The 27,855-nt window shown below is 44.5% G+C and overlaps 1 protein-coding gene and 1 long non-coding RNA gene across 3 annotated transcripts in view; one reads left to right on the top strand and one right to left on the bottom strand.

Annotated features, from left to right (window-relative positions):
- Nucleotides 1-27,855, top strand: part of PIP4K2A (phosphatidylinositol-5-phosphate 4-kinase type 2 alpha) — a 165,774-nt gene that overhangs the window by 72,620 nt on the left and 65,299 nt on the right. The gene's annotated exons all lie outside the window — the stretch shown is intronic.
- On the bottom strand, nt 9,653-19,429 carry LOC148684268 (uncharacterized). Its single transcript, XR_015946406.1, has 3 exons — nt 19,295-19,429; nt 11,886-11,966; nt 9,653-9,899 (listed from the first exon to the last, which is right to left on the bottom strand). It is a non-coding gene; the product is annotated as an uncharacterized LOC148684268 (long non-coding RNA).

Below are 27,855 nucleotides of genomic sequence, written 5' to 3'. Positions count from 1 at the left end.
AACATGGATTTGTTCATCAAAGCCCCACACATTTGAAAGATTTAAAGCTTCAGAAAAAAATTGTGTACTTTCTGGTTCCTGAAATAATCTTTCCAATGCACAGAAAGCACCCTGCTGAAGAAGACATTTTTCATTTCCTGAATGATCAGTCCTGGCGTTATTATTTGCCAGATTGCATACTTGAAAGAAGACTTGCTCACATTACTTTTTCCAGAGGCATCAATCACTTTATGTTTATGATCAGCTATGAGTTATGAATATGATCTACTGGCATATTGTACAAAGATTTCCTCATTCACCTTGCTTGATATAATAACCCTGAAAGGATTGGTAATAAAGAAGTTTTTTCCCTGTTGACTTGTGTAAGAACGAACGTACAACTCGTCATCAAGATTATTACTTCGCTGAAACAACCAATATCACTTTTCTTCCCACAAAAAAAATCCAGTATTAAATTTAACCATAGTTTGGCCATTGTTTTAATTGTACCTTAAGTATAAGAGTATCCAACACTAAGAATTATGTTGGGTTGTGATTCCATTGGAATCACTGAATGAGCTAGATGGTGTGGGGAGCACGAGATAAAGAATACAGCGGGAGACAGAATGTGGATCGGAAGGTCGCCCAGAATGAAAGCAGGCACCCCCTTTTATTGTAAAGTTTCAGAACTGTCAATGATTAACTAGAGGTGCATCCTTCATCCAATGACAAGTGGTCAACTCCAAAAGAGGTGGTGTCCTTGCATAGGGCACATCCTGCCAACACCCCAAAACTCCGCCATAGAGGAAGTGCCTGGTCCTCACATACTCCTCAGACCTCGCCCTGTCACATGCCTACTCCTTAAACATCCCCCTCCTCTCAATCTTGTGACTCTTGGGGTTTTTCCACCACTCTGCCATTTTCCCATTGTCTTCCTCCTAACCTGGGTCTGACCCTTCAGGCTTGGACCAGCCTCCCCTGTTCTAACCTGCTCTAACTGGTTCCATCAGGATCCTCCCAACTCTGGCCAGCCCAGTAGTGACCTGCTGCCCTCTAATGTCCCCCTGACCCAATTAGTGGATGCGTGTTTGTGCATACTGACGTACAGGAAGGTTTGCCAGCACTGTACATTGTGTTGATAGCTGAGGGTTTTGATAGCTAGCTTTTATCTGATGTGGTTTGCCAGCATCAATCTAAAATCACTGCTACAAGATGGCCTGACTCAGTATAAGGCAGCTTCCTATTTTCTTACTCAGCAGGCAAGGCTTCAGTTAACAACACAAAAAGAGCCTGCTGGATCAGGCCAATGGCCCATCTAGTCCGGTATCCTGCTCTCACCGTAGCCAACCAGATGCTCATGAGCCATTCCAGGCAAGCTGATTTTTGGATGCTTTGGAGTCACATGGTAAAGTGTTTCTATGCAAGTGCACATTGTAACACACACACACACACACACACACACACACACACACACACACACACACATGCTTCTCCATTATCATGTGACCACCTGCAAGTGGGTTCACTCTGTCCAAATCATAGGAAGCACATCTCAGCCTTTGGAAGCAATAACAAAAAAGCAGAGCAGCAGAAAAAAAGTTATACGCATTCAAGCAAAAAGGCACCAAATAGCATCTGGTCTAATGACAAAATTGTGCAGAGACTAATATGCTTTGTGGCTAACAAAAGAAGACTGCTACCTCCCTGTTCCACAAGAAGAGGAGGAACCCTATTTAGCTTTCTTCTCGCCAAGCAGCCAGGGGCCAGTGTCTCACAAATATGATAAAAACCAGGCTTTACTGTACTAATGTATGTGTGATTTATGCTTCTTTTTGTAAGCAGAGCCCATTACAAGCAGCTGAAGTAAACAAAGTGCTTGGGTTGTGTGCCGTTACGCCTTAATCTCCTTCTAAATTATATTGCTCATTTTTAAAATGTGCACTCATAAGCTCTAGAAAGTGTTGCTTATATGCATTTTTGCTGCTGATAATCAAGCTGATGTGTGTGCTTAAGAGAACCTTGGCTTAACCCTCTATATAATTTGCTATTATTGGAAGCCAGTTGAGATGATTACTAGGGCTTGTGGGTTTTTCCATTTATATTGTGCCAGAATCCAAAAAACAGCAGGTAGTCATACACATTGTGCTTTCCTTCTTCTATTTTGTGTGTGTTGTTACAAAAGCCTAATTGGATCAAGTATGGGTCATGTGTTGGATCTTTTATTTCTAAATATGTAAAATAACACCCCTCCTCATCTAAATGCCTGTCCTTGGTTTGTTGAGGCTATCTGTTCCATATTTCATAACTAGCTGGAATCACCTTTTTTTTGTAGAAGGAAAAGAATAGGCTGGGGGAGAGGGATGAGTAAGTATTAGTGCAGGGATGGGGAACATGTGGCCCTGCAGATGTTTTTGGACTCCCATCTCTCATTATCGCCAAATAGCTTGGCCTATAGCCAGGGAGGGTGGGGGCTATAATCCAGGTGTGGGGAACCTTTGGCTTTTGGATGTTGCTGAACTACAACCTACACCAACCCTGGCCATTGGCCATGCATGCAGGGGCTGTTGGGAGTTGTAGTTCAGCAACATCCAGAAAGCCAATGGTTTCCCCTACTGCTATAGTCCATTGACATCTGGAAGGCCACAAGTTAGCAATCCCTGTCTTAAGGAAATAGAATATTTCAGAACATGACAGGTCTTTAAAAACAAATGCTCTTTCCTTCGGAATACCCCATCTTTGTAGCTGAGCAGACCAGACAGTCCCTCCCCAGAGGGACTCTTATTTTTGTAATTGTGATCTGGCAATCTTACTGTGCTCATTACTCTGCTCCTTAGACCAAATCCTCTTTCAGTGTAAATTAGAATAACTAGCTTTGATGGAAACTGCAGTCGTTTACATTGTCTAAGGAGATGGTCCTGTGAAAATGACTCTGCTTTTTTTGCCAGCAGGAATTCAACTCAGCTCTTGTTCAATTTTCTGCTTCAAGATAATGGATAAAAATGGGGGGGGGGCATGTACACCACCTTGAGCTCATAGGAGTAGAGGTGAAATATAAATGTAACAAAAAATAAAAATGAATAACAAACAACAGGTTCTAGCAATAAATCCCATACAGGAACTCAGGGTGTTGTCATTTCTGCAAGCGTATCTACATAGGTAAATACAATTCTTGTATTAAAAAACAAAAAACAAATAAGCCTCTCTCCAGCACACATATTTTGCTCACTTTTTTCTGCGTAATTTGCAGTGCATACATCATAAGCAATATATTTCAGTGGCTTTGCACAGGTAACAAATATGGAAATGTGCTGATAAATTGCATCTTTTACAGCTGTAATTCTGTGTATTAGGAGCATTTAATGGAGGGATAGAGGCAATGACCCAGTTCCTCAGCTTGCGTTCTGCTTCCAGTGGTGTGGTAGCAACATTTGTATCATGTCACTTTGAGGTGCCTTGGTTCTTCCGCCTCCTTCAGGCCAGACAGTAAAAGGCCCCACACTACCCAGAGGTCTGCCAGACACAAGTGCAGATGCAGTGGAAGCAACAAAGCTATCCTTCTTTGCTGCCTTCGCTGCCACTAGGTAGGCTCAGTGTTTGATTGCACTCAACCAGAATTTTCCTCTGCTCACGTTTGAGCCACCCCCCAGCTTGTTTTCTCGCCCTAAGCTTTGGAGTATACCAAGAAGCCAAAGGGGTTCCACGAAGGAGGAGAACATGAGATATACTGTCACCATGCCATTCCCCTCCCATTGAGGTCAATAGAAGAGAAACTTCCTGTACCGCAATTCTGGAGCTGATGCACACCCGCCAATTGTCCTGATTTGACCTGGACATCGCTGACAAAAGCCGCAGGCAATGAGGTTGCCTGGTGGGGTAGCATGGTGGGGACGGGGGATGCCCTAGATTTAGGTTAGAAGAAGTTGGAGGGCATGCTGCTGTAAAGGTGTGCCATGGGTGGGGGTACGGTTGTGGCTTGAAGGCATAAGTATGCTTCTCCTCTGTGTTCTTAATTGCTGTGGCTGTCTCCCATGTTGTCCTCCACCTCCACTTTGCAATATATGAACACTGTGTTTTGTCTCAGCTATATTAGTCTATTGCTGTTCCCGTTCCACGTCCAAGGGGAGCAGCGTCTTGCACACTTGCAGGAGAGGCACTCACCACCCCTACACGCAGTTAAGCTCCCTGTTGGCAAAGGCTACAACTCTGTCCTTTGAAGCCACCTTTTGCCTTTTGGGCCCCTGTGGAGATTGGCGGCAACAAATAACCTTCTAGATTTGTTGTTTGGGCCTTAAACGCGTAATTAGAAGTGAATGTTCTTCTCTGTTTATCAATAATGCAGATTCAGCACAGCTCCTCCGCTGTTTGTGCAGCTATTATTATGCAGCACAATATGTTCACACTGACAACACAGCCCTGATTAATAATTTAGCGCTGATCTGGAGGAGTCTGTCACATTGAGCAACGGCTTTCGTCACCAAGTTTGTAGTTTGGCATTCACAGACAGGGCCAGATCAAGGCCTGTGTTAAACGTGCCATAGGCTTCATGCCCTGTAATGCAACAATGGGAGAGAGATACCATGTGAAGTGTGGACCTATGCCTCTCCTTGTGTTTGCTCAATTCATTTAAAGCCATCATGTAGCCAGTGGAGACTGGTGGAACCTACCGGTAGTGGGGCATCAAGGAGGTCCCATGGGGGGCACCTAGGTCTCCATCCTCCTCCCTTGTGAGGAGGATGTACAATGGTGCCTCGCTAGACGAAATTAATTCGTTCCACGGGTCTTTTCTTATAGCGAAAAATTCGTCTAGCGAATCCCATAGGAATGCATTGAAATCTTTTTGAAATTTTTTTGCCCATAGGAACACATTAATTGAATTTCAATGCATTCCTATGGGAAACCGCGATTCGCTAGACGAATTTTTCGTAAAACGCATTCGTCTAGCGAGGTAACCTCCGCTCGAAAAATTCTTTCGTTAAGCGGAAATTTCGTTAAGCAGGGCATTCGTTAAGCGAGGCACCACTGTAATACTATATCAACCACTCTGTGGCTTGCTTCCCTGTTCAATTAAGGGAGGAGCTTGATACAACTTACAGTCATACCTTGGGTTAAGTACGCTTCAGGTTGAGTACCTTCAAGTTAAGTACTCCGTGGACCCGTCTGGAACGGATTAATCCACTTTCCATTACTTTCAATGGGAAAGTTCGCTTCAGGTTAACTACGGACTTCCAGAAACAATTACGTACTTAACCTGAGGTACCACTGTATATTGATTACAGTGGTACCTCGGTTTACAAACACAATTGGTTCCGAAAGTCTGTACTTAACCTGAAGCGTACTTAACCTGAAGCGAACTTTCCCATTGAAAGTAATGGAAAGTGGATTAATCCGTTCCAGACAGGTCCACGGAGTACTTAAACTGAAAATACTCAAACCGAGGCGTACTTAAACCGAGGTATGACTGTATTGCCTTCATTTTATGGATCACTGGTCTCATTGGACAGTAAAATTCATGTTAAATTGTTGTTTTAGGGGGTGTTTTTCATCGTCTGGAATGGATTAATCCACTTTCCATTACTTTCAATGGGAAAGTTTGCTTCAGGTTAAGTACGCTTCAGGTTAAGTATGGACTTCTGGAACCAATTAAGTACTTAATCTGAGGTACCACTGTACTCTCATGTGAGTGGACAGAGGATTGCAGGTGGCACTCATCATCCTGGGTGACATATAGTGAGTTTCATTGCTGAGCGAGGTTTGGAACCCAGGTCTCCCATGCCCTAACTGAACAGTCTTACCACTGAACCTGTAGTAGGGTTTCCAACTGACCAAAAGAATGGCCTACCCTGCACTTGTGCAGCTTGATGCTCAGAAATCCACAGGTGTAAGCTGATTTATCCATGCAGATAAGCATCAGCAGAGAGTCATGTCAACCCCTGTTAAAACACAAAAGCAGGCCGGCTTGTTTCTCCCTATATGTTGGATGTTAAAATTTACTGTTGAAGTAATTATGCTAGTGCTTATTTTTGGGCTTCCACCCACACACTCCTGCTCAAAAGTCTGCAAATAAGCTATATCCAGGCACGCTATTCCACTTACATCGAAGCACCCGCAATATTGTTGGCCGACTACTTGAAAGCGCTAATCCACTTTCCATATTTCTTTACCTGCATCTTTCATTCTTTTGACTTCACCTTATCTTTAAGAGTACAAATTAAAGCGTAACACAGATGTTTCCAGAAAGGGAGCCCTGTTTATATTCCACAATCTGACAGTGTACGGTTTTGAATGGATAATAAAGCATTGAACATCCATCCAGAACTTCAAAGAATACAGACTCAAGCACCCTAGCCAGAAATGTATTTCGGAGGCGTAACCATGTTAGCCTATTGTGCCAATAAGAACAAAGAGTCCTCTTAGGCACCCCTGGCCAAGGAAGGCACATGTCTGATAGTGAATTCTTTATCGACAAAAGCATGCACTTACAGCAATTCCTATGGTGCCCCAGATACACCGGCAGCTGTCCCCAGGGTTGTGCCTTGCGATGCAGTTGCAGCAACAGTGGGGATTACACACCCCAACCAGCTTCTGTACCCTCACCTGACAGGGTGCATGCACACAACTTGAGGCTTTTCCTGCGTGGAAGGCATCACTGCTCTTCTCTCTTCAAGCCCCTCCTGGTTCTAGGAGGCAGCAGGGTGGGGGATGATGGGGATTCGATTGGCCCATCCCTTGCCTGAACAGCCTCTTCCTGCAACATACCCTGCCTGACCATCTCTGTCTCTGACAGCTCTGAGCATTCCTCTTCCCCCTGCCCAGGCTCCTGCCTCACGGGTGGCACCAAACCCCATATAACGTTGACCTGGGCCAATGTCACACACGTGTCAGGCACTAGCAGCTTCATACTGGCAAATATCTGGTAGTGTTACCATCTTCAGCTAATTGTTTTGATATTTTTTTATATGCTAACATTCAAATTTAACTGATAAAAGTGTACCATGTTTGGGGAAGGGCTGCAGCTCAGTGGTTAGAGCATTTGCTTAGCATGCAGAAGGTCCCAGGTTCAATCCTTGGCATCTCCCATGTTAGGCTGGGAGAGACTCTGAAACCCTAACAAGTCCCTGCCAGTCAGTGTAGATTATACTGAACTTGATGGACTGATAGTCTGACTTGGTATAAGGCAGCTTCATTAGTACGATACAGACAGTTTCTCCTGGTAGACATTGAATCAGTGTAGAGATTTTCTGCATCCTTCCTTACATGGATGGTGGCACCACCCAGGCTTGGTCTAATACAGAGAACCTGTTTAACGCCCTGGCTGGTCCAAGTCCCATTCCAGATAAAGTACCATAAGAAAGGAGGGCTTGAAGTTGCCAATCAACAGTTAGCATCTAGACAGCAGACAATACAGGAAGGCAGGTCACCTGGTCTTTGGTATGGCGAGATGTATTGTGTTTCTATTTAAATGACAGTCATGATTTCTAACTTTACATGTGCACATTTTATGCAAATCTGTACCTCCTTTTGTCCATGTTTTTGGTGATGCATTTCCTCTGCTCTCCTTTTTTTGCAAGGAGGGGATGAGCCAGGAGTGGCCAAATTCCACTCCCCATGAGTAGCTGGGGAGGGGAGTTTGGAGAGGTGAAATGGCAGGAAATGAATGAATTAGCCACCACCATCTTGCATTTGTGTCTTAGGATGTGTACACACTGTACATTTAAAACCCCATTAAAAACCCATAATCCCCAGAATTTGGGGGGACTCATGAGCAATTAAAGTATGTATTTCAGATTATTTATTTAGAATATTATGTGTGCTCTTTGCAAACTTCAGCCTGGCAGGAACCAGCTCCAAAGTATTGCATAGACTTTCTGCTGAGGGGTGGTTTGCCCTCCCCTGCTCCCTTCTCCTGGGAAGGGCAGGGTATAAATAAATAAATATATTATTATTATTATTATTATTATTATTATTATTATTATTATTAATTCCCCGGGCTCAGTGGTGGGAGGTAGCACAGAGGAAGAATAGCCAGGACCCCCTGCCATGACATCACCTGGGGCTGCCCTTAGGTCTCAGGTTTGGGTCCTGAAATTTCAGGATGCTTCTGACCTAGCAGACCTAACTTTTACAAGCTATTTTTGTTTCCTGAGCCAAAGGACAAGATGCAACCCCTACTACCGTATGTGCAGAAGGTGACCAGATGGGCCATCAAATTTTACTTCAAAAGTGGCAATGCAACAGCACTCCTCACCATGCCTCTTGGCACACACAATTGCCTCTCCCCATAGCTCCCGTTTTTGCCGGAAAACTCCCTTTTTTCCTACCGTTTCCCGGCGGTCTCCCATATTGGTTATTATCCCGTTATTCTCCCTTAAATCCGCTCCTGCTGGCGGCCATTTTTCTGGTGCCACTTTGCCCTTCTATGGGCACCAGAAAATGGTGGTGCCGGCGCCAGAAGTCGCTTCTACGCATGTCCGGAAACGCATAGACACAACTTCCGGTGGCGCTTTGCCCTTCTATGGGCACCAGAAAATGGCGTCACCGGTGCCGCAAGTCGCTTTACGCGTTTCCGGTCATGCGTAGAAGTGACTTCCAGCGCTGGCGTCATTTTCTGGTGCCCATAGAAGGGCAAAGCTCCACCAGATGGTCTATGCAACTTCCGGTGTCGCACAGCTGCCAACCCCAATTTTTTCCGTCCAGGACATGGCAGGTATGGGGACTCCCTACCTACCCACCCTCGGCATCTGCTGCCTGATATAGTCACATCACTTTACTTAACCTAACGGTAGGGCAACCCCCAACCTCACTTCAGATACTTCAGAATCTGGATTGAATGCCAGACCAAAAAGCATTTGCACTGGGCTGTGAGAAGTTCCCCATGTGAATTGTTATCTCAGAAGGACTATCATAGGACCAAAGGAAGCTGGAGTGGTGGCTTGTGCCCACTGAGACTAGTTGGGTAGAAAGGCAGGGAGATCAGCAGTAACTGGAGCCAAAGCCATTGACGGATGGAACCAGCCAATTCTAGTTTTGTCCCATGCTCCTCCCTTCTGAGTTCTACAAGGGCAGCACTGAGACTAAGGAGAAGAAGGAAGCTGGCAGCCACCGATGTCTTCTGTACTGATTGTAAGGGGCAGACTGGTGGGGCAGTGACTTATTTGCCCTAATGAACCAACCGCCATTGAGAAGCTGCCCTATGCCAGATAAGAGTATTTTGTCTATCTAGCTCAGTATTATCTACATAGCAGTGGTTCTCCGGGGTCTCAGGTGGAGATCATCCACCTCAATGACTACCTGATCTTTTAAACTGGAGGTGCCAAGAGGGATTGCACCTGCGACCTTCTATACACCACTGAGCTCTAACCCTCCAGGACACCATGTCACAGGAAGGAGAACATTTCTAGAGACCTCGGTTGCATAAACCAGCCCTTTGCATGCATTTTGCCGTGTAAACGAATAGCTGAGGTGTACAGCACAATTCGGTTGCGTGGAATCGCTCAATATCAAATTAACTTCAGATGTGCTCGGATTTATCTGTTGCAGGAGGCAAATGCCAGGCCAAGTAGAAGATAAATTTGATATGCTTGCAATGCAAAGGCCATTTTGTGAGTAGAATTATAAACGTCCTTTTAGAGGTATTAACTTCCCCCATGCTTACAAAAGGAAACCAAATATTTTTGCAGTTGGTCTGAGAAATGTTTGATCCAAAACTTATTTTTCACACTGGAATGTTTGAAGCATCCAACATATTTGGCCCATGATGAAAATGTCTGTCTCTGTTGCTCGGCTGCTGTTGTTTTTCTTCCTCTACATCATCTGCGCTGTGCACAAACAAGTGAGAGCAGTTCCATTCCACTCATTTTTCTTATGTTCTGTGGTGAGCAAAGGGAGAGTGTTTTCCTTTACATTCCCATTAGCTGCTGCAGCTTGAGACAATTAGGAATAGATTAAGAGAAAATTAGCTTGGTTGCAACACTCTTGGAGCCTGTTGGCATAAAACTACATTGTGCTTGACAGTGGGGATGGTGATATTTTTACTGCACCGACACTTTTTGGTCTAAAACGTAAATTTATAACATAAATAGCTTCTTTGGAAGAAACAATTACAGGTAGTTACTCAGCTGCAGGATTGCAGGAAGCAATGATCATACCTCTAAATCAGGCATAGGCAAACTCGGCCCTCCAGATGTTTTGGGACTACAGCTCCCATCATCCCTAGCTAACAGGACCACTGGTCAGGGTGATGGGAGTTGTAGTCCCAAAACATCTGGAGGGCCAAGTTTGCCTATGCCTGCTCTAAATCCATTATGCTACATGGCAGGGTTGGCTAACCTGTGGCCCCCCAGATGCTGCTACCCTGTTTCTCATATTTTAAGACATACCCATAAAATAAGCCATAGCAGGATTTTTAAGCATTCAAGGAATATAAGCCATACCCCGAAAATAAGACATAGTGATAGGCGCAGCAGCAATGCCGGCCGCGGCAGGAGGAGGAGGAAAAAAATAAGACATCCCTTGAAAATAAGCCATAGTGTGTTTTTTTGAGGAAAAAATAAATATAAGACATGTCTTATAATATGAGAAACACGGTATACTACAGCTCCCATCATCCCTGACTGTTGACCATGCTGGCTGGAGCTGATGGGAAACTCCTACTCTTTTTGCAACATATGGAATACAAAGAATTGTAAGGCCAGATTTCATCTAATCTTCACCATCCCTGGTATCCCTTACTTCTAAGATTAATCCTCATCATAACAAGCATTGGAAACTTCCTTATCCCAGGTTAGACTGTTTCCTCATCTAGCCCAGTAGTGTCAACTTCAACAGGCAGCAGTTATCTAGGGCCCACTGCACTATGCATTTAAAGCAATGGCATTCGCTTTAAACCGTCATGGCTTTTCCCAAAGGATCCTGGGAAATGCAGTCTATTTAAGGTGCTGTGAGGAAACCCCTGCTCCCCTCACAGAACTATAATTCCCAGAGTTCCCTGGGAAGAGGCACTGATTGGTAAACCACTCTAGGAATTGTAGCTTTGGGAGTCAATAGACCTCTTAAGTCGGAATCAGATTTCTGAAGACAGAAACTGCACCCTAAGCTTTTTCACCTCCTCCTCCTTTACTGGAGCCAATCACTCCAGATGCAGGCATGTCCATTCCAGCCTTTTTATTCTGCCTCTCTCTTTCTCTCCACTTCACTGGGTGCATGCTTTCTTTGAAATGTCAGAGTGAGTCTGGGCACACCCAGCACATACCCTACATGTATGTATGCTTGCTTTTAACATATAGTTGTATCTTTGATATTTCCCCAGTCTTTGACAGACTGATCCCTGATGTCTATGTGCAGCCCATTTGTTAAGTTCCTGGTCAACTTTCAAGGTAGTCAAAAACCATTGTTAACAGGCTCATTCTGAACCATAGTTTTCAGCAGGTGGCACCTCTTTATGAACACACACATTGTATCTCTGTATTTATTTAAAGGTACATTCTTCCATCTTATCAAATGGCACCTTATCAGCTGTATTCCATGGAGGCAAATTTAAGACTGTTGAATGTACTGTATGTAAAATATTTGTATAGCCTTTCGCCTCTGTTGGCTCTGCAAAGATAATGCAGAATACTTCCTCCTTATACATGAGTAACAGAACTGTTTACACAGGCCAGGCCAGATATATGCAAAAGGAAGACAGGTAAGTTGATAAATTGACTAGAGGGTTCCACAGATGCAATTTAAGCCTTTCTTGCCTTGCACCAATGCATATAATGAAATGAAAAGAGAATAAATAACCCTATCTCTATTGAAGGACAAATTTGTCTGAAGGGAGAAGAAGAAGAAAATGCAGAAGCCATTTTAATTAACCAAGGTGAAACATTTGTAATGTGTGTTTTGGATTTGTCTCAAAACAAGTATACCTGTAGTTGTTTCTCAGAGTTTGCAAGAGGGTGTGAAACCAGCTGTTTCCTGTGTGAGGCTTCCTCCAGTATAACCCATTCCTATGGGAGAGAAAAAGAAAGGATTCTCAGTGCTTTATATTTGTTTTCCCCTAACACGGCAGCTATTTGCCTTAGGCTGTGCAGTAGGGGAACAGGGCCAGCCCTAGACCAAATGGTGCTGCAGGCAAGGAGGGATTGCTTCAATTCACCTACTTTTCTAATAAGAAAATGTACTTGCACCCCATTTCATGATTTTGATGCACAGTTTGCATGCATGATTAATCCCTGCCATTTAAGATGATAAATTTGCACATCTGAATCTATAAATCTATACTTATTCATGCTATACGAACTGTTTGTACCTGCTTGTTTCAGCTACTGAGTGGACAATTGGGGAGATGATTCTGTAACAGATGCACCTACCTCCCTGGTCCAGAAGCCTCCAAACTTGCAGCCCCAGGGAATCAAATGGCACTTTGCTTGATTGCAGTGAATGAAGTATGGGCAAACTATTAAGATGTAGCCTGGCTGATTGCAGTATTTTTAGGCTGCTTTGCTGTGTTGCCCCTCCCAAGGCAACACACTGGAGTTTTAAAATGGCACTGGTGACAGAAAGCTGGGGGAGGGCTGATGTTCCCTGGCACTTAGCTGTGTTGCTTCTGCCTAACCTTTAGCTGTGATACTTATTTTAATTTCTCTGCGCAGTTTGTGTATGTATTTTTTGGCTGTCCTAAAATAATTATAGTCACAATTTATATAGTCACAATAAAATGCACCCTTTCTAATAACACTGCTGCAAGCTTTTAAGATGCAAGTTGTTATTCTGTTGGACTCTGTTTTGAACAACCGAAATGCAGCATTGATGTAAACGCAGAATGATCCATAGCAGTAGAGAGAATCCCAACATAATGATTTGAAATTTGTAAAATGCTTTGATATTGGCACTGCAGGCATATTTAAAAATTAAAATATATGTTATCGTTTACTTCCTCGGGTGCATTCTTAGAACGGTGTTACCAAATATCACACATCAGAATGATTCTTTTTAAGTACTGAGTCTAACTTTCCTACTTGTGTTTGAACAACTGAACACAATGGAGGTTCATGTGCCATAGCTAAGTAGATCTGTTCAAACAATTTGTAATGGTTGCACAACAATAACTGGGCAACAAAGGATTTGTCTTTGTGGGTGTTTTTTGTCCATCTAATTCTACTGAATAAAAAGCCCTCTCTAAAATGTAACGGAATAACAAATTGACAGGCTGGAGCAGAATATTACACCACCATCTGTTGTTGGCATTGAGATTGTGGTAAACATCTCAAGTGCAATTCAGAGAGCTCAGCAACAACACACCTGGGATTAAAACTCAAGCTGTGTTTTCCGGCAGTTGGGTTTCATCCACAATCTATATATAACTCACACTTTTCCTGCATCCTAACAAAACTTTGTTGTAGTTATCTGCTGGCCAAATTAATTGCCAAATGATCACAAGCACTCCATGACCACAGTTGGGTAATACATTAATTAAGACCAACCAAAAAGTTATTTAAAAATGGCAAACTTCCAAGTGTTCCAGAACTCTGCCAGGCAATCCCTCCCAGGTGCTGAGATATCAAGTTACACGCTTTGAATTCTGGGATGAAGTTGCAACAGCTGCCACCATATTGGGGGGTGGAGGTGAATGGTTGGCTTGAAACTCGGTTCTGTCCTGTCCCATACCTGAAACAAAACTCTTGTTTAATGTGTGGGGGACAGAGAACAGAAGTAAAACAAGACTCATGACAGTCTCCTTTTTTGGCAAAGCTAGGGGGTTAATATTGGAAGGTTTGCCAGGTAAGAGTCAATTTGGAAGTCCAATAGTGTAGCAGGAACACTGCCATGTTCCTCTTCATACCTGGAAAGGAGTTAGCCTTCAACTTGTATCTTAAAACTCAATCTATAAACAGACTTTATGGCTGTTACATCTACCCTGCCATTTCCCACCCCCCTAGTTTTCTGCTTTTTAAAAGTTTTCATCCTCCAGCCACCCCCCCTACCTTGTGTATCATCTTGCCTGGCAATGATTTAAAAAAAAACCTCAAAAGCTTGCCATTTTTTTCTTTATTACTAGATTTCTATCCCAGCTTTTCTCCAAGGAGCTCAAGGTGACAAACATGGTTCTCCACACACTCCATCCTACCCTCACAACAACCCTGTGAGGTAGGTTAGACTAAGAAATTGTGACCTGTCTGAGGTCACCACGTGAGCTTCCTAGCTGATGTGAGATTTAAACTCTGGTCTCTGGTGTCCGAGCCCAACATTTTGACAACTATGCCACAATGGCTCTTAATTTTAAATTGCTCAGCTGTAGACTTTGGAGGGTAGGAGGGGTTGTTATGGTGTTTTATATGACCTCCTGTGGTTCTCTTTATTGCAGTTATTGGCTTATCTAGGCTGTGCATACATTCCTGTTTGCTTTGCATCCTGTGTGCTCCCGCTGCTGTTTTGGGTAGCAATGTACACATGATATTAGCCACAATCTATACTGTATCTATCCTGTTCTTTCTTATGAAATACAGTTTTTGATGCATTTCCCCATAAACCAGCTTCGCTTCAAATTGAGAACAAAGGACAACTGAGCTGCATTTTATGCTAATAACAATGCAGGAGGCAGCAGTTATGAGTTACAAGTCTCTGTAGCCACAGCAGGCGCTGTGATTCTCCAGCAGTTTGACTTCACTCCTGGAGGCGCACTCCATTGCCTCTCCAGACAGATTGATGTCAACAAATACATTCTATAGGAATAGTTCTTTAACTTCCTGGGAGCTCTTTAAAACAAAGATGGGAAACTTGTGTCCCTCCAAGTGTTGTTGGTCTCTATAATTCCCATCAGCTCCAGCCAGCATAGCCAATGGACAGAGATGATGGAAGTTGTAGTCCAACAACTTGGGGGGGTGGGGCTCACATTCCCCTTCTCTGATTTAAGAACTTGTAGTCAAATGGATTTAGAATACGGCAGCTTGAACATTTTTTAAAATCTGACAATCTATATATATTAAAATGTAGGCATCACGCGTGCGGAGGTCACAGCCTTTCTCTGTAACTGCTGAACTGGAATGTAACAAATTTGGCCACAGCGTTCCATGCCCATCAGGGAGGGGTCTGGCATAAAAAAATCCAAAAAAACACACCTTTCACATCTAAAATAATGATTAAACACAAAAGTGGTGCCCAAATTCGACGTCACCACCAGAAGCTCTGAAGACTCCAGCAGCATCCAATAGAAAGGCAGATTGCACGCTGCCACCTCCAAAGCTGTGCCGCCAGATGACATCACAAAATTCCACAGCAACCAACTGAAAACAGTCCTTTGGCAGCAACAAGGCCCAGCTTTTTCAATAGGCCGCAGCATTGCCCAGCAGGGAAAACTGAGTAGGCCTCACCATTGCCCAGTAGGCCACAGGCAAAAACAAACAGAATATGGGCCTTTCACAGGGTGGGGGAATCACAGGGATGAAGCACAACAAAGGGAGGGGGGAATCCCATAGCCATGGGGGGGGAGGTAGGACCCTGAGTTAGCCAAAGCAGTGGGGGATGGGGACATTTTCAGGGACACGCGTGGGTGGGGGAGTCTTATTTTTGAAACTTACAGTAGGGGAGTCAGGGTTGGGACAGGGCAGGTGAAGAGACTCTGAAGGGAGACTCTGAAGGTCCATTTAACAGAAAAAGGTCCATTTAACACAAAAACCCACAGCAACGCGTTGCCGGGCCAGCTAGTTAGATATAAAACTTAATGCTTGGCCATCTCTATTTTACATTATTCTTCAGAATACCCAGGGGAAGTCTGGGAATCACTTTTTGATTCCCAAAAGGTGGGAATCAGGTGTAGGCTTTTATTTTTTCAGATTACAAATGTGTTTCTTTCTAAACTAAACAGCTTGATCTTATACCTGTTTACTCCAAAGCAAGTCCCACAGAGTTCCAACTAACTCCCTAGCCAAACTAACCAACACACAATGGGTGTTATTTTCCTCATATGAGAATTACTATTAAATTTTCCACATCCGAACAAACAGTGGTGATATTTTCACAGGAAATGGATTGTACACTGGAGACTACTGAGATCTTCCCCGTCTAATTAAAATATATTTGAAAATGAAAAGATAGGGCTTTTTGGACATAATTCTACAAACACTTACTCTCTAGTAAGTTCCTCATTGGGAAATTTAACAATCTTGAGACCAGGCTAAATAACGGTAAGCAAAGAGCAGGAATGATTCTAAGCTACTATGGACCACTCCTTAACTTACCCTGTTTCCCCTTTTTTAATACATAGTCATAAAGTAAGCCATGGCAGGGTTTTTAAGGATTTGAGAAATATAAGACATACCCCGAAAATAAGCCATACTTCCACGCCGCGGAAACCAACCCCCACAGGCACCTCCGCTCACAGAGTCACTCCATGCGGCCGGCACTGCAGGAGCGCGATCAGCTGTGAAGCGGCGCTCCAAGAGCGTCCCTACTGCTTCCGTGCTTGCCGCCACCGCTGGGCTCACTGCTTCTTCCTTGCCTGGCCCAGCCAAGGAGCTTGGAGCGCCCTGCAGCAGCGGGCGGAGCACCTGAGCCAGCGGCCTCCGCCTGGCCTGGTCAAGGACGCCTGCCGCCCCGCCACCCGGAACCAGTGGCTGCTGCAGCACCGAGCACTCAAGAGAGCCCAGCGGCGCCCTGAGCCATAAATACCATACCGGCAATAAAAAAATAAGACACCCCACCGAAAGTAAGCCACCCTGTGTTTTTTTGAGGAAAAAAAGTTATAAGACGGTGTCTTAAAAAAGGGGAAACACGGTATGCATTAACAAAAAGAAGCTAGCATTCAGCTTCCCATTCAGTTCTGGCACCTGAAGCTGATGTCTCTATGTCCATTGAGTGATATGGAACTGATTCACTGTAATGATTCTTTGGTTTGCAGTAACACTGCCTTTCTGTGAATCACCAGCAACACAGCAGTGACTCAAGCCCTGTGCTATTATTGTCAGATGCAGATTAATTAGGTGGAGAGTACCTGGGGTTGTCTCCAGTGCACAAGAAGGTTGGTGTGAAAATAGCAGCTATTATTTATTGGTGTGTGGAAAATCAAATGCCAATTCCCACATGAGCAGGAACATAAAGTATATCGGTGATAAAAATAAATCGAGTAGATGAATCTGACGGGGAGGTAGATTGGAAAGAATAGATTAAGAAACCTATAAGGAGAAAAAGAAGAAAAGGCAGAATGGAAGATGAATTTTAAAAGAAAAAGATAAGATAAAAAAATGGTAGGTGGAGAGAGAAAATAGAATGGTGATGATAGTTAGCCTTAATGAAGAAAAAATCTCAATGCCAGTTCTTGACTTGGGATGAAAGGATTGGTCAATTTTGGCTCTCTCAGTTTCTCCTTTTTCCAGTTTTTTCAGTTATGCAGAGTTTGCAGCAATTTGCAATTTTTGTAACAAAAAACCAAAAAAGCACCCTCATGAAATTTCATCACCATTTAATGCATATTTCCCTAACAAATACATTTTCAAATGCAGTTTGGGGTCGGACACAACTAAACAACAACAACACCACACATTCATGTAAGCAATTTCATTAATATAATGCATTTGCATATGCTACTTTAACCAATACATTCATTTTTATGCACACTTTCCCCTACCATACACATTTTTAAATATGGGTTGGTTGGTGAACTGCATAGCAAATCTCAAATAAGTGCAAATTGCATGTTTGATTTGCATACTGTTTTAGAAAGTGCAGATACGATAGATTTGGCTTCAAATTAGACCTAAATTGAATTTCTGTCCCATACCTAGTCTTGACCATAGTTCAGGATTGGGGAGTGTTCTGTGGCCCTCCTAATGTCTTTGGACTCAGCCTCCATCAACCCCAGACATAATGGCCAATGGTCAGGGGATGATGGGGAGACCACAAGTCCCCCATCGCAGAAATGAATTGAGTAATAACAAAGAGAGTGCATCTTTTGTGTCTTGTGGAGGAACTTCAAAACATTTCCCAAACTATCAGAGGCAGAAGGTTGTGGGTTGTATCAGGGCTTGCCTGGGAGCTAGCATGGGAGATGAGAGTGCTGAATATGTTTTGGAGTGGGGGGGGGAAACATGCTGGGTCCCCACCCCATCTGCATAGAGCCACGGACGGGCAGGGAGAATTGTGCTGACTGCAATGAATTTATTCTAGTCTTACTTGTTTTCAAGTAATATGTTTAGGATCAGGATGATAGAGCCTAAGATAAGGTCAAGTTCACATGAGGCTTTGTGAAATTTCTCCCATAAATCCCAAGCAGCACATTGTAAAAGGGAGAAGGATGGAAGCATGGGTAGCCTTGTGACAAGAAGATAGCTATGAGTATGTTCAAGACAATTTTCCCCCAGTCAGATGTGTACATTACTGAAGAAGCACACCACTTTCAATCTTTAAGTTTAGTTTAGTTTTTAAAATGAGAGATGTGCTCAGGAGGCCCATGTTGCGGTTTGCATTGTTTATTTTTGTTTGTTTTAAAATAGGGCATGGATGAGTGCTCTCATGCTGCAGTTGTACAGCAGAGGAGCACACAGTTCCTTAAAAAATCAAGACATGGAAATAATAATCTAAGATCTAGAAAATGGAGGAGGCACAGGTCCTAATTATATCACAAATAATATTCATCTGGTGCCTATGGTGATAAATTCCTCGGTGTGGCAATATTATTTGCTTGTTTAAACAATTTGTTTGCCACTTAGTTGCAAGTGGCTTCTAAGTGGTGCACAAGAAATAAAATACAGTACAGAAAATATAACAATCCCATTAGAATTATAAAATAAGACTTCAGTTCAAATGCCTGCTGGAGAAATCAATCAATCAATCGTTAATAAAAAGCAGTAAAAATAAGTACAGTAATCTTGGGAATGAGGATAGGAGCATTACTCTCTCCCTCTCAAAAATAAAATAAAAATAAAAAACACAATAGCAGAAGCACAGTCTTGTAGTAAGAAATTAGGATTATGCATAACAGTTAGTTACCCAAGCTGGTACCTTTTTCGGATTTTAAATTGATTCTATATACAAAATTCTTGTTGGTTTTTATATAGTTTTATATGTAGTTGGCTTTTTTTAAAAATTGATTTGATATAAGCAATTGTTTAACTGTTTTTATAAGTGTTTTTATACAAGTTTTTATTTTATGTTAAATCACTTTGAGATGCCTCAGAGGAAGTGATTAATTAATAACAACAAAAAATTAGAGACAACATAGTCATTCATCACACACACATGCATGGACCCCTGTTTAACCACTCTTAATCAGATTAGCATTACAGTGATGAATACCAGCTACCCTAGTCTTTTAATTTAGAATAAGGAAAGGCGTCCTTACCAAATCCTGATTTTTCCATCTGCCAGGGTGAGTTACTTGGATGCAATAGTGTGGAGACACTTGACTATTTGATCAAAAGTTTGGCGGTTGGCTTTATGAGATGATGCTAATGTGGGTATTTTTGTGAAGTGAGTCATTTGTTTTGGCTGATGCTTGCCTCTTTTGTGCTCACAGATTGTGTAACTCTGCATAGCAATTTCCTTGTCATACAGTAGGTGTGAAAGAAGGGAATGAAACACCCTCGGCCTTCCTCTTATTATTATTATTTTCCATGCTGTGTATTCTGTCTCTCATTCCTTCCCATAGTTGCTGTGTCCTGTCAACTCTTAACTTTGGCCTCGTTCCTCCGATACATCACCAGCACCAGCATTATAAATTAAGATTATTATGATGTTAGAATTCTTATACTGCCTTTCATCTCAAAAAGAAATACCAAGCCAGTTCAGAAACGAATAAAAACCAACAGCAACAAGGCAAGAAGAGAGAGCCAACTATGCATGGGCCTGTTTCTTCCTTGTGTGTGGTTGTGTATTTCTGCAATGTATACTTTGCAGTCTACATCCCAATTCCAAAGAAGGGCAGTGCCAAAGAATGCTCCAACTACCGCACAATTGCGCTCATTTCACACGCTAGCAAGGTTATGCTTAAAATTCTACAAGGCAGGCTTAGGCAGTATGTGAACCGAGAACTCCCAGAAGTGCAAGCTGGATTTCGAAGGGGCAGAGGAACTAGAGACCAAATTGCAAACATGCGCTGGATTATGGAGAAAGCTAGAGAGTTCCAGAAAAACGTCTACTTCTGCTTAATTGACTATGCAAAAGCCTTTGACTGTGTCGACCACAGCAAACTATGGCAAGTTCTTAAAGAAATGGGAGTGCCTGATCACCTCATCTGTCTCCTGAGAAATCTCTATGTGGGACAAGAAGCTACAGTTAGAACTGGATATGGAACAACTGACTGGTTCAAAATTGGGAAAGGAGTACGACAAGGTTGTATATTGTCTCCTTGCTTATTTAACTTATATGCAGAATTCATCATGCAAAAGGCTGGACTAGATGAATCCCAAGCCGGAATTAAGATTGCCGGAAGAAATATCAACAACCTCAGATATGCAGATGACACAACCTTGATGGCAGAAAGTGAGGAGGAATTAAAGAACCTTTTAATGAGGGTGAAAGAGGAGAGCGCAAAATATGGTCTGAAGCTCAACATCAAAAAAACCAAGATCATGGCCACTGGTCCCATCACCTCCTGGCAAATAGAAGGGGAAGAAATGGAGGCAGTGAGAGATTTTACTTTCTTGGGCTCCTTGATCACTGCAGACGGTGACAGCAGTCACGAAATTAAAAGACGCCTGCTTCTTGGGAGATAAGCAATGACAAACCTAGACAGCATCTTAAAAAGCAGAGACATCACCTTGCCGACAAAGGTCCGTATAGTTAAAGCTATGGTTTTCCCAGTAGTGATGTATGGAAGTGAGAGCTGGACCATAAAGAAGGCTGATCGCCGAAGAATTGATGCTTTTGAATTATGGTGCTGGAGGAGACTCTTGAGAGTCCCATGGACTGCAGGAAGATCAAACCTATCCATTCTTAAGGAAATCAGCCCTGAGTGCTCCCTGGAAGGACAGACCGTGAAGCTGAGGCTCCAATACTTTGGCCACCTCATGAGAAGAGAAGAATCCTTGGAAAAGACCTTGATGTTGGGAAAGATGGAGGGCACTAGGAGAAGGGGACGACAGAGGACGAGATGGTTGGACAGTGTTCTCGAAGCTACGAACATTAGTTTGACCAAACTGCGGGAGGCAGTGGAAGACAGGAGTGCCTGGCGTGCTATGGTCCATGGGGTCACGAAGAGTCGGACACGACTAAACGACTAAACAACAACAACAACATACTTTGCAGCTTCTAGGAGTGCATCATACGCCTCACTTCCAACACTACAAATATGGCTTTCTGGCAATGGAGTAATGGAGGAGGAACGCCATTAGAATGGCAATATCCATCAATTTGAGGGTCCTGGCCTCCTTAAATATTTTTTTTTTGGGGGGGGGGGAGGACCTTGGCACCTAGGAGTTGGCTACTATGACAGCCAGCATCCATCAGAAACAGGAAGAATGTGATGCTTTCTGAGCTCAGTTCTCTGAGGCAGGTTGTACATCTTGAGCAAAAAAATGGTGAGTTGGTTTATTATGCATACTTCTCTACCGTGTTTCTCATATTTTAAGGCATCCCCAAAAAATAAGCCATGACAGGATTTCTAAGGGTTGGTGAAAAATAAGACATACCCCGAAAATAAGCCATGTCGTGTAGCCCCGACCGAGCGAGAGGCGAAGGCGCGGGACCCAGCAGGAGCTCCCTGCCTGCTTCCCCGAGCCGTCGCGCATCGGGGGACAGAGCCGAAGATCGGCGGGCGCTCCTTGCTGGGCTTGACAAGCCCGGCAAACAGCGCCCGCCGATCTTCGGACCTGTCCTGTGTGACAGGCGGGGGTGGGGGGGGGAAGCGGAGATCGTTCTCCGCTCTCCCCCCACCCCCGCCTGTCACCGAAGATCGGCGGGCGCTGTTTGCTGGGCTTGACAAGCCCGGCAAACAGCGCCCGCCGATCTTCGGCCCTGTGCTGTGTGACAGGCGGGGGTGGGGGAGAAGCGGAGATCGTGCTCCGCTCTCCCCCCACCCCCGCCTGTCACCGAAGATCGGCGGGCGCTCCTAGCTGGGCTTGACAAGCCCGGCAAACAGCGCCCGCCGATCTTCGGACCTGTCCTGTGTGACAGGCGGGGGTGGGGGGGAAAGCGGAGATCGTTCTCCGCTCTCCCCCCACCCCCGCCTGTCACCAAAGATCGGCGGGCGCTCCTTGCTGGGCTTGACAAGCCCGGCAAACAGCGCCCGCCGATCTTCGGACCTGTCCTGTGTGACAGGCGGGGGTGGGGGGGGAAGCGGAGATCGTGCTCCGCTCTCCCCCCACCCCCGCCTGTCACCAAAGATCGACGGGCGCTGTTTGCTGGGCTTGACAAGCCCGGCAAACAGCGCCCGCCGATCTTCGGACCTGTCCTGTGTGACAGGCGGGGGTGGGGGGGAAGCGGAGATCGTGCTCCGCTCTCCCCCCACCCCCGCCTGTCACCAAAGATCGGCGGGCGCTGTTTGCTGGGCTTGACAAGCCCGGCAAACAGCGCCCGCCGACCTGTGCTGTGTGACAGGCGGGGGTGGGGGAGAAGCGGAGATCGTTCTCCGCTCTCCCCCCATCCCCGCCTGTCACCGAAGATCGGCGGGCGCTCCTAGCTGGGCTTGACAAGCCCGGCAAACAGCGCCCGCCGACCTGTGCTGTGTGACAGGCGGGGGTGGGGGGGAAGCGGAGATCGTTCTCCGCTCTCCCCCCACCCCCGCCTGTCACCAAAGATCGGCGGGCGCTGTTTGCTGGGCTTGACAAGCCCGGCAAACAGCGCCCGCCGATCTTCGGACCTGTCCTGTGTGACAGGCGGGGGTGGGGGGGAAGCGGAGATCGTTCTCCGCTCTCCGCCCACCCCCGCCTGTCACCGAAGATCGGCGGGCGCTGTTTGCTGGGCTTGACAAGCCCGGCAAACAGCGCCCGCCGATCTTCGGACCTGTCCTGTGTGACAGGCGGGGGTGGGGGAGAAGCGGAGATCGTTCTCCGCTCTCCCCCCATCCCCGCCTGTCACCGAAGATCGGCGAGCGCTCCTAGGTGGGCTTGACAAGCCCGGCAAACAGCGCCCGCCGACCTGTGCTGTGTGACAGGCGGGGGTGGGGTGGAAGCGGAGATCGTTCTCCGCTCTCCGCCCACCCCTGCCTGTCACCGAAGATCGGCGGGCGCTGTTTGCTGGGCTTGACAAGCCCGGCAAACAGCGCCCGCGTGCACTTTATTAAAAAATAAGACATCCCTCAAAAATAAGCCATGTCGTGTTTTTTTGAAGAAAAAATTAATATAAGACATGACTTATAATATGAGAAACACGGTATGCTACCATATAATTCACAAGCCTTTTTTTGCAAGCAATTTGCATGCTTTATTATCATGATATTACCTTCACAGGTATCTTCAGACACAGATATGATGATTCACCAGTGTGAATTCTCACCTTTGTATTTAAAAAATATAGTGAGAACCAACACTTAGCAAAGAGGAATGACTATTCCTACAAAGTAGAGAAATAAACATGCTTGATTCCTAAAACAATAAAAAATTATAACTCCTTATTGCGGATCATTCACTACCAAAGGAAGGAGGGGATTGTCTAAAATACATGTGGAACAATCATTCTTTCCGGGCCTGGCAATGCAATCCTATTCATGCCTTCTCAGAAGTAAGTCCAACTGAGTTCAAAGGGTACGCCTAGGTAAATAAGTGTTCTCGGGACCAATACCTGCCCTGCTCCTTCTGCAAGGAACTGTAAGTTCATGAGAATCTTGGATCTCAAACTATCTGCCCCCAACTCCCCTTGAGACTGAAAGAGTGCACATATGACAGCAGTGAAGAAAATTTCTACCTCTCACCCTCTTCCCTCTTTCTTTTTTTAAAACTACTGGACAAAGAAGAAAAGTACCTGGAAAGTGTTCTAGGGAAGTAAGCACTGAGTGTGGGCATTCTTTATGTATGTGCCCCATTTGCACTTCAAAGCAGACACCATCATCCATTTCTTAATGGATCAGGGTAGAACTGCCATCTTCACATCTAAGCCCCACCGGCTGAATTCAGATACAACACTAAACTGTGGCTTAACCTTACAAGAACAAGCTTCAGTGAGTCTTGAATGTGCATGTGTTCTCCAACACAGCTGCAAGGAGGAGATTGGAACCTTCTACTTCTGTTTTAGATAATCCACAGTTTTGAATGTTACCCTAAATTTATACTGTGGTTACTCTTAACTATGGTTAGTGAAAGCAAGCCAGTTTCATTACTCATGTTTTGAAGTTGGCTTGTTTGAGCTCACTATAATTAAGATTAGCCAAAGTTTGGGGTTAGAACAACATGCTAATCTGTGGTTAATCTAAAACAGGAGTGGAAGCTTGCAATCTCCTTATTGCAGCCAAAATGGAGCTGGTGGTGGTAGAGGAGGTATGTGTGAGCCTCACTGCAGCTTTTCCCCATAAAGATAAACCACAGCTCCCAGAGTTCACATGTGCAAATGTGCACATACGGTAGATGTGGGAGTAAGTCCTTTTTAACTTAATGGGACATGTTTCTTGGTATATACATATATAGGATAATGCCATCAGTGTCTTTTGCTCAGTGTCGTAGACATCACAGAACTGCAGTTGCATTGACTCGGCAGTTTCTTCAGCAACAAAAATGTACTTCCTCTGCAGTTTGCAAACCCTGACAGCTGACCTATTACTAGCTTGCAGAGGAAGTGTTGGCAGCAACATCATCTGCAAATGTAGGAAGGGATAGGGTGGGGGAAACCACACAAGAAGTATGCACATGCAAAATAGCAGCAGGGGTTTCCAACACTGTACTTTTACTTGCTGCAAATGCAAGATCCTCATTTGAAAGAAAAATAGGCGCATATAAAAGATTCTGCTGAAGAATATTCTTGGACACTGACCCATGCAATCCTATGCACACTGTGTACATGATCAGGCCCAAATCTCCTGGTTAGCTTCACCGCCAAACAGGTTTTCAGGCAGGGTCTGTCACATTCAAACTCAAACTTCTGCAGAGGTAGCACAATACTTTCTGAGCCTAAGATGGCACTGTGGAGGTACTAGATTAAAAACAGCCATGTGCTGTCCTTATTCTCTGATTTGTAAATAAATTGGAGGAATTAAAAATGCTGCTCTAGTTTCCATAGACAGTAAAGCACACACATAGGGCTGTGCATGCATTACTGACTTAAAATGCAGCTAGGTCATTCTTTTTCTCAATTTGGATTGAAGCTGACTGAAGACGAAAAATGCATCAAAATGCAGCATATCATCAGAAACAGCAGGAAAGACATGGATTGTGGCTAATGGAATGTGTACATCGCTTCCCAAACCAGTAATGGGAATGCACTGGATGTAGCATGAACGGGAGTATGTACACAGCCACACACCCGCATCCTAACCATGTTTACTTGAAAATATGTGCCACTGATTTCAATGGCATTTACTTCCTAGTAACATGTAGGATATGCAGCCATAGCAGATTTCTTAAAGATGGGAATTTGTAACAAGAAACAATAGTAACTAAAAACAGCCACGGCCTGGAATGCATTAGGTGTGGGAAGAACATCTCTGATGAACAATAAAAAGATTCCTCAAGATGAAAAATGCTTTTCTGGCCCAAACTGAGAAGCTGGCGCTGCATTCTCAAGACAAAGAGCAAGAAAACTAGCACCAGCATCAGAGGCCAAGCAAAATCTGAGACCAGGATGTGGGAGCTCATTTTTAACATGGGAAAGTGCACTGACCTAGCCAAATAAGGAGTTCTTCAGGACGGAATGCAAAGGTGATGCAATGATGAAGACCTAGCAAGTATTATTGGTTTCTTACGCTTTTATCCAGTGGGAAGAGCCAAGCAGCATGCAGCGATAACTGTGACAACCCAGTTAAACAAAGGGCAGCCTCGTTTTGGGGGGCATTGAGTGCGCCTGTGGGTAACCAATGCATTGATTCAACCTGCTAGATGTTCACAGACCAAATTTAGTGACTCAGACCATCATGCTGATTGGTAGCTCTTCCCACAAGGATGTTGGCATTGCTAAAAGCCAACCACAGTTGCTCCAAACCTGGGATAAAGTTTCTTCTTCTATGAGGTAGTGCCTGTTTCAGTTCCTTATCTGGCACTACTGCTGCAGCGGGTGGAGCTTTCTCAATGCATGCTACTTTTTTTTTTCCTTTTTCAAATATTGATCTAATGTTTCTGTTTGCTTCCTTATATGCTCTTATATGTTCAGTAACCTTAACAGGTGCAGAATGATCTCCACAATGGTTGAGGGCAAGTTTGGTTACATTAAGTGCATTTACCGACTGGTGTCATTGCTGAGCACTTGGGCCATCAGAGATGCAAGATACCCACACATTTCTCTCCATGCAAAGAAAAGTAGCTTGGGGCTGATCTCAGCAGTTCATCTCCCTTCTGCACCCCATTCCTTCTATCAGGTTATAAGATTCTCCATTAACTCCAATGGGAGTGTCTTTACTTACGACACCGGTTTCACAGATGTAACAGATCACACCATCATCACAGGGTGAGGGCCAAACTAAATGTGATTTGCACATTTCTCTCCTTACCAGTCACAATAATAACCTCATTTCTGAAGCTGCTCTTTGCATTTCAAAGGAAGCTCCCACTGGCATGAATAGAAGCTTCCCTTAAAGCAGGGAGGGGGAACTTGTGGTCCTCCAGATGTTGTTGGACTTCAACTCCCATAAGCCCCAGCCAACATGGCTAGTAGTTGGGAATGGTGAGAGCTATGGTCCAAACACCACCACAGGTTAGCCACCACTGCCCTAAAATGCAGGCAGAAGTTTCAGAGAGATGAGATAAAGAGCTAACCTTCCTAGTGGTCTCTGGGCTCAAAAGACCTGTATTTTAATTGCATCCACATACCTTAATTAATTAGTTTGGCCCTGACTCAAGCCAGCATGAGACTTGAACTAAATAAATGTGGCCCTTTCCCCACTACACCCACCTAACAAAATTTCCCCCTTGCCTTGGCAGAATCCCACCAGTGTGTAGAGAGCATGCTAGCAGCACTTGTAATGAATTTATATTAGAGTTGCAACACAACAGTGTAGCATCTCATTCCGCTGGCGCAGTGAAATTTAGTATCAATGTTATCGTTGCTCTAGCCAATTCTTCTATTAGGCATAGCAGCTGCCTCAGGGAACTGATTTTGAGTGTCAGGAGAGGGCAGTAAAGTGATAGTTATATAATTTATTATTATTGTATTTTTCTTGTCAAGTATCTGTGAGATGTGTTGCATGATCAGATGCCAAAAAGAACTTGACTGGCCTTGGGGACATGGGAGGCAGGAGGCACGAGTTGCTTCTCTGCCTCAGGCAGCAAAGCGTCAAGGACCAATCTTGTTCTGCCCAGTGTGCAGAACAGGAGCATAGCTGTCAACCCTTCCTTTCTTGCAGGAAACTCCCTTATTCCAAGCCACAGCTGTCAACCTTCCCTCTTTTTTTGCTGGAAATTCCCTTATTCCAGCGCCGTTTCCCGCTGCTATCCTGGATTGTTAGAGACTGTCCCCGGGACAGGTGAGGCTGCTGATCCCTTATTTTCAAATCCGAAAGTTGACAGAGGCTGTAATTTAAAAAGAAGATCCTCCAATTTTCATGCAATAGAAATAACTGTTTTTGTTAAGGATTCTCCAAAATAGGGTTGGATTGCAACTTAATATTTTTAAAGGCATTTTAATGAGATTTGTTAATGTGCTCACTTACATTACTTACGTACCCACCTGCCCTTTGCCCTAAAGTCCTAGGACGGGTTGCATTATAACACACAGGGCTGGCGTGTCCATTAACGCGAACTAGGCAGCTGCCTAGGGCGCCAAAATGGAGGGGGCGCTGGCCAGCCTGCCTGCAGCCCCCCTGGTGCTGCGGGCGAGGCGGCCCCA

The sequence above is a fragment of the Zootoca vivipara genome, chromosome 11, assembly GCF_965207765.1.
Source record: "Zootoca vivipara chromosome 11, rZooViv2.hap1.1, whole genome shotgun sequence".
NCBI lineage: Eukaryota > Metazoa > Chordata > Lepidosauria > Squamata > Lacertidae > Zootoca > Zootoca vivipara.
This window is presented reverse-complemented; position numbering and strand designations above follow the sequence as displayed.